General features: G+C 47.2%; 1 pseudogene; it reads left to right on the plus strand.

Annotated features, from left to right (window-relative positions):
• Window positions 1-3,275: 3,275 nt before the first annotated feature.
• On the plus strand, window positions 3,276-5,737 carry LOC148757285 (adenylate kinase 4, mitochondrial pseudogene; annotated as a pseudogene).
• Window positions 5,738-7,768: the final 2,031 nt, after the last annotated feature.

Here is a 7,768-nt window from a genome sequence, read left to right on the forward strand (position 1 = left end):
AAACGGCAGGCAACTAGAAACGGCAACTAGAAACGGCAACTAGAAACAGCAACTGGACATGGAGCTGAGCTGCGCCCTCCACAACTAACATTGAAAGGACAACAACTTGACTTGGAAAAAAGGCCTGGAAGTACACACTGTTCCCCAATAAAGTCCTGTTCCCCTTCCCCAATAAAATCTTAAAATAATAATAATAATAATAATAAATGCTCACTAAAGAGGCCAGTCCCCTTCAACCACAACCTGCTCTAGCCATGCTGGAAGGGGATCAAGATTGCCAGTTCATCTGCAGGAGAAGCCAGAGCTCTCAGTATTGTTAGTACGGTATCTCCTAATCTTAAAATATCCATGCAATCAAAACACATTTAATGTGAAACACATCAAACATATTTAAATCCATGAGTTCATAATGATGTTCTTTTGTAAATCTTTGTTCACCTTTAGAAGATGGTAAGAAATCAACTCGTTATTTTGAAAAATAATGAGGAAAGAAAAAGGATCCAGCATTTACCCTACCTTTGCTATTCAAAATGTACCTCAGGATAAACGGTTGCTGACCAGTTTTCTTTAGAGAAGTATTCCAACTAGTACATGAAGATGGAATCACAGAAATAGAATATCACAATTTGGCAATTTCTAACGAACCAATGGATCTGGGCAGTAATCATTGTTGGGTGCTAATACAACAACAACAAAACAGACAAGCAGACACCACTCCTGGGACAATTAAACAATAATGCCTGGGAAGTATTCTTGCCAAAAGAAAAACCAAGCATTAATTGATCAAGCCTCTATACCTAACAACCAATTACAGGAAATATAGGGGCAGAAGAACATATGAAACGATACCGTGGGGATACATTCAACAAAATCCAGACTGTGGAAAATTCTACAGAATAAATGACCCAGTTTCTTCAACAAATAAATTGCAAGGAAAAAAGAGATTAAGGGGGGACCATCGGGTTAAAAGTATCATTCCACTCTATAGACTCATTTGGATACTAATTTGAACAACAATAACAATAAAGAAAAATAATGGAGACAACTGGAGAAGTTTGAACATTGACTATACATTTTAGGGGTGATAGTGGTATTGTTATGTTACTAAGTCCTTACCTTTTAGGACTACACTGAAATATTTACAGAAGAAATATGATTTTTGAGATTTGTTTCAAAACCATGAGGGGAGTGTGGGGAAATAGATGAAGGTTGCCTTTGAACGGATAAGTGCTGAAGCTGGGAGATGGGTACACGGGGGTCCGTTCTATTATTCTCTAATTTTACATGTTTATTATCCGTAATATGCTATTATTATCCATAACAGAATGTTTAAAAAAATACTTCATGGCCCAAAATGTGTTTGTCACCTAGAGTTGGTCCACAGGGCTGCCAGATTGTGGCCTCTGGCTCTGATGACACTTCAGCTTGCATTCAACTCTAAATCGCCCCGGAATCCAAACCATCAGTGGTGGGACCCTTTCTTAGTAAACCTCACTTTCCCAAACCTTTTTCTGATCCCTTTTCAGGTCCTTTCCTGGAGGTCATCTCCCAGGGAACGTGACATTGAGGCTGAGAGGAACATTAGACGGAACCATGACCACCAGCACGAGATCCTAGGACAGAAGACACCACAGGATTGGGGTGCATGAAGCAGGGGTTAGGAGCAGCCACAACCTGGCTGCGCCCCTCTTCCCGCCCATTCTTTTACCTCAACGCCAGCGGTACGCACTTCTGTCCAGACCCCCCTCCCACCTTCTACCTCAGTACCCCAGAGCTCAAACAAAGGCATCCACTGCCGGGGGCTGCGGGGGGATGGAATAAAGGTGGGAATGTCCCCCAGAAAGTTCGGGTTAGAGAAGAGGATCGTCAATCTGGGGAGACAGAGCATTTGGGGCGGGGGAGGAGAGCGAGTGGAAGTCGCCTCATCCACAGGCAAGCGGATGGAGTGGTGAAGGCAGGCGTACGCAGTGCAGTTTCTGTGCAGTCTCTTTTTAGTGCACCCGCGCCCTTTCAGCCCACCCCACCCGCGTCTCCCTCCGCAGTGAGCGACCCTTCCACGTGTCTGCCGGGGCGCGGGGCGCAGTCGGACAATAGGCCATCAGTGGAGCAGCAGGGAGCGCGCTCCCGGGCGCCACTCGTCCCTCCGCAGCCCCGCGGGCCTCTCTTTGTTTCCTGCTCCTCCCCCCCCCCCCCCCCGGCCGTGGGAGCCCAGGTCCGCGCCGGCCTTAGGGGATCGGCGGGGGTGGGTTCTTGGCCGCAGACGGGGCCGGTGTCCTGGGTCCGGTCGCGCCCCCTCACCCTCGTGCGCTCGGCCCTGGAGTCTGCGCTCGGCGCTCGGCGCTCGGGCGGCCGGCCCTCCCCGCTCCCGCCTCCTCCATCATCCGCTCCCGGCAGGTCGGGGTAATGAGCCGCCCCGGCCTGGCCCCCGCGCCATTGTCTGCACGCGGGGGTGAAGCCGGGTCTCCGCGGTGCTCTGGAGGGTGACCGCGCGCGCGGCTGCGACCCCCGCTTCACACCTGCTCCCGCCCCCAGCCCGGGGCCCGCACGGTGCATCCTCTCCCTCCCCGCGGGAGGGGTCTCAGCTGGGGCTGCACTTGGTAAAGAGGCCGTGGAGAGGCCGGCGGCGGCCGGAGGAGGAGCTATAAATTTGGAGCAGATGCGGCCTGACAGTCACCCGGCCGGGGGAGGTGGGGGGAGGGCTCTGCTCCCGCCCAGGCCCATCCTCTAGTCTGCAGCTGAGTTAGATGGACTGCAGGCCCGAGGTGACTCGGACTTTGGAAATACAAAGCCTGGGTCCCCACCCCCGCTTCCGCTCTTTGTGTGACCACATGTGGGGAGGGGGAATGGAGGGCAGGCTGCTGCCTGAGTTAGCTTAGTACTTTCCCCTTAAAGAGAGGGGTTTCTTCAGAAGAGACTGACAAGTCTGCGCCCCTGGCTCTGAACTGGCCTTTTTTGGCAGCAGTTAGATAAAAATATGAGAGATAGCAGAAACATGCTTCCGTCATTCATTCCATATTGTTTGTTAAGCACCCATTTTGTGCTAGAAATGCCAGGGAGGGAGGCACAGACAGACAGGATGCAGGGAGGGTAAGAAAGGGCGGCAGAAAAATATTAAGGAATAATGTCTGCTTTGTGGTAGTACGTGTGCTGCACCACTGTGCTTTTAAGTAGCATTTCCCTTTAGTAAGTAGTAGTCGCTCCATCAGCAGAGGAGGGAGCAGAGGGTTGATGGAGTTAGTGTTCATTCCAGGTATCTCCACAGCTGGACGGGGCTACCCACACTGCCAGGGAGGTGAGATGGGACTGCCACGGATCTGGAAGAAAGTGGAGAGCATTGGAGCTGAGCATGAGTGGGGTGATCACAGCCCTGGGGGCTGTAGGGCTCCCTCTTTAGAGTAGTTTGAATTGAAGGCAGAGTCCATGTCTCCAATCTGAAGATCTTGATTCCATAACCAATCTGAGTGAGGGTGAATTTGGGGTTACTGTCCAGACACCAGTGCGACTCTGAGTTGGCAAAAGCCTCTGCAATGACTGTGCTCTCTTTCTGTAGCTGTTCCTTTGCTTCCTCTCACACTCTATGAGGTTAACGAGATTGGCTTGTATGTTCCATTGCTCCTTTCCTTACCTGCCACGCCCACCAGTCTCCCTCATTTATACCCACATGGTTTGTAGACTAGTGGTTCTCAAACTTTAGCATGTATCAAAATCACCTGGAGGGCTTGTTAAAACATTCCCAGAGTTTCTGATTCCTTGGGTCTGGGGCAGGGCCTGAGAATTTGCATTTCTAAAAGTTTCCCAGGTGATGATAGCACTGATGCTGGGACCACACTTAAGAGTCTAGATGGAAAGGAAAAGTAAGGGTTGGTGAAAGAAAAGGAACAGAAGTTCGTGCAGTACTGGAGGAGGTTATTGGAAGTCCAAGGTACTGGGGTATCTTCACCCTCTGTGAGGGATAATAGGCTAAATCCCTAAAGAATTGTGGGCGTATTCCGGAATTAGCCCAGTGTGTGTTTTCTTTCTGGAGACGAGCACTCCCCCTAATGGACTCTAAAGATTCTGCGCTCTGCTAGGCCTTTCAAATGGAAACAAGTACCTGATTTATCTTCCCAACCTAATTTGGTCATCTACTCAGCTCTTCACTGAAGGAGAAGGGGGGTTGTCTTACACATTTCTGTTTGCAACTTGATTAGCACAGATTATGGTACTCAGTAGTGACTCAGTGAATGACTGTGTACGAATGAATGAACGCTTTATTTCTTCTTTGGGAGAACCCTTACCTACCAGTCCCTCCTCATCTTTCTTTCTCCCAGTTGTTCTAAAATATTTCAAAGGTGATTTGAGATGCTTGAGTTCCAGATATTTGCTGGAAAATGCTCTTCAAGGTGTCAGTTCCATTACCATCAGGTAGGAGCCTTTGGCTGGTGGCAAGCAAGCAAGCCCCAAATCAGAGTCTGAGGAGGGGTTTGCAAAAAATCAGGGGGGGTGGAGGCGGAGGGGCCAGTTTAGATGAGAAAAGCAAGTGGCATTTTATTTCTTACCACTAGGTGGCAGACCTTGCCTCGTTAATGAGAATTAACCCTGCACTTGAAGCATGGCCTAAACTCTGCTTTTTTCAAATCTGAGCCATGACCAATAGGGCTGATTCTCTGTTTAGGTGACTCGGAAGTGGAGGCAGAACAGCTGCTTGAAAATACCTTTGCAGCATCCTTTGATGTACTTATGCGATTTCCCTTGACCTTCCTCCTTAGTGACAAAGAGCTCACTGAAACATTCTAGTTTTTCATTATGAAAAAGAGATACACCCTCTTGTAGATGTAAAATGGGTTACTTGGGCAGTCCCCGCGCAAGCAGAGGGTGTCAGAGGCAAGGGCAGAAGAAACAAAGTTCCTGGGGCTTCTCACCCATTTGTCCCGGTTGCCCATTTGGCCGCCCCACTCCTTGCGAAGGCAATGGCTTCCAGACTCCTGCGTGCGATCTTTCTTGGGCTGCCCAGCTCCGGCGAGGGCAGCCTGTGGCAGAGGATTGCCTAGAACTTTGGCCTGCAGCATCCACTTCTTGCAGGGGAACATCAAGGCCAACGCGGAAGTTGGTGATGTGGCAAAGCAGAAGATAGAGCAAGGTCTTTTGTTCCAGATGGTGTGATCACCACGATGAATGATGTCGGAGCTGGAGAATAGGTGCGATCCGCACTGGGTACAAGATAGTTTTCTTAGGACATTAGTTCAGGCTGAAGCTCTGGACAGAATCTGTGCCCTGCATCTCCTGATCACTTTGAACATTTCATTTGAAATACCCAAAGATCGTCTCTGCCGACGTTGGATCCACCCTCCTAGCCGGAGGGTGTATAACCTGGACTCCAATCCACCTCCTGTAAGTACCTGACATACATATGAGATTGATGACATCACTGGTGAACCGTCGGTCCAGCAGGAGGATGATACTCCTGAAGCAGTTGCTGCCAGGCTGATACAGCACACGCATGTGGCAAAGTTAGTCATTGAACTGCACAGGAGCTGAGGCGGGTCCACCCGCTTTCTGGGACGGAGACTAACAAAATCTGGCCCTATGTTTACACGCTTTTCTTGAACAAGATCACACCTATTCAGTGGAAGAACCGGTAAGATGTGCTCATTCTTTGAATTGTATATCTAGTGTTGGTGCCGTACCCCAATTAGAAGTGAGCTGAGATAGCTTGCAGCATCTTTGCTCGTTTAAATGGTGAAGCGCTATGAAAACTGATGAGTAGAAAGTTCAAGAGACTCTTGTCTGCCTTTCAAAAGAAGGGTGACTTACATGTTTAAGATGTCTCTGCACCTGTCTCAAGCCCTTCAAAAGAAAGCAAGCACAGGCTGGATTTCAAACAGTGCGTAACCCCAGCTCTAGCTGATTTTTGGCAGTCGTGATGCTGCCATAGTAGCCTTCTTACACGTGATGGGGGTGGTCTCTGGTTCTCTCCAGCCCCTAAAGGCTATTGAACCATAGCACCGATAGGCTTGAGAATGCCAAGGGCTGTAGCCCAGGCTTGGTCCCAGGTTCTCTGGGATGTGTCCCCTTGGTGACAATGGGATTGAAGCCAATTGCTCTCACTGGTCACTTTCTGATGTTGAGTGACTGTGTTCACAATTCATCTTTTCTGTTAGGAGTTGACACCTTTTCTGCATCCATGCTCTATACAATCTCTCCTTTTCAGACATCCTGGAATGAACGAACTCGGCATCTGCTATTTTTATTAGACTATTTTTTCCATCTGTCTTCTCCCTTCCTGCTATTAAGGAATACAGATAGTTATTGCTTTTATCCCTCTGAAATGCCTTTCTAAGAGCTGAGAGCTAGGGGACGATGTTGGATCACTTCACGCACCAGGAACCGAGCTATGTGGAGGGTCTACGTAAGCTGCTAGTCAGATTCCCATGAGTGGACACCACTCCTTTCTTTTATTGTGGACAAATAAAATTCTCAGAGTCTTTCAGAAATCCTTTAAAAAATAAAAAATATTCACCTACATAAATGTTAAAAGATAATATCTTATGTATAGCTCTAATAAGACCAGATGGAATTACTGGACTAAAAGAATAGTTTAGCTTTTCATTCAAGACAAAAAAAATGTATTTTGAGAATGCTGCTAAATGTTAAAGCTGACAGTGTTTTTCTCCTGTGAGTGACCCAAGCAAATTATAAATGGTTGGTGAAGGCAATGGATCCTGGGAGGTTGAGGGAACATGTTGCACTAGCTGTGCCTGGACTAAGAACAACAGCTTTACAATTATGAGAAAATAAAATCTAATTTTTTTTCTATTCCAAACAGTCTTTCTATAGGGTGGCCATTAAGTCTAGAAATATGGATTATACTATTTTGTCATTCATTGTAATGTAATATCAATGAACCATTGATTAAGGACTTGCTTAGTTTCCAGACTTGGTAGCCACCTTGTTTAATTCTTGCTCTCCAGTGGGAAGGACAATGAAATTTATTCCTGTTGCCTTAAAAATAAATATCCCTCTTCATGCATGTTCCCCAGAGAGGGTCCTTTACTATTCCTGTGTGTGGCTGCAGTGTCATCACCACCTTTTGGAGTTTTGGGGAGAGGTATAGGAAGTGGGAAATGGCCTGATGCCTGATTCCGTACTCTCCTCCTCCATGCTTCCCTCCTTTCTCTCTTCCAGCAAAATAGACAGTTACAGCCAGCGTCGGGGTCACTCAGTATGTCTCAACCATGTTTGCTGTTTCTGAGATTGCCCAGCAACTGAGGGGCTTTCCTAGGTGACACCAATAAGGACTGTGGTCTTTGAGAGACGATGATTGTTTCATGTCCAGTGGCCTAAAAAAAAAAAAAAAAAAAAATCGATTTGATTTTCTTTAACAAACTCTAATATTTCCTTCTATGATTTTGTAAAAAGCAAAATAAAGTTTTCTTGGAAATATTTTGACATAAGTAAAATTCAACGGACAGCTTTTACTTGGTTTTCCTTTTACTGCCACACATGTGCGGTTCCTTCCCTCTTACACAGAAAGAGTAGTTTGGATGGTCTCTAAGACCCCTACCTGTCCTCACAATCTGTGATCTAACCGGCTCTGAATTCATTTTGCTTTCCGTTCTCCTGACAGGCTTCCCACTTAACTTAGGACTTGAAAACGTTGCTGTGTTTAATACCTTTTAACACTAAGGCAAACATAAAATAGGTACCATTTATCGAAGGCCTACTGAGTGATGTGTGCAGTTTAGGACCTTCACAAACATCTCATTGCATCTTTCAAGCATCCCATGAG

The sequence above is a fragment of the Rhinolophus sinicus genome, chromosome 9, assembly GCF_057876585.1.
Source record: "Rhinolophus sinicus isolate RSI-liver-muscle chromosome 9, RSI-T2T, whole genome shotgun sequence".
Classification (NCBI taxonomy): Eukaryota; Metazoa; Chordata; class Mammalia; order Chiroptera; family Rhinolophidae; genus Rhinolophus; species Rhinolophus sinicus.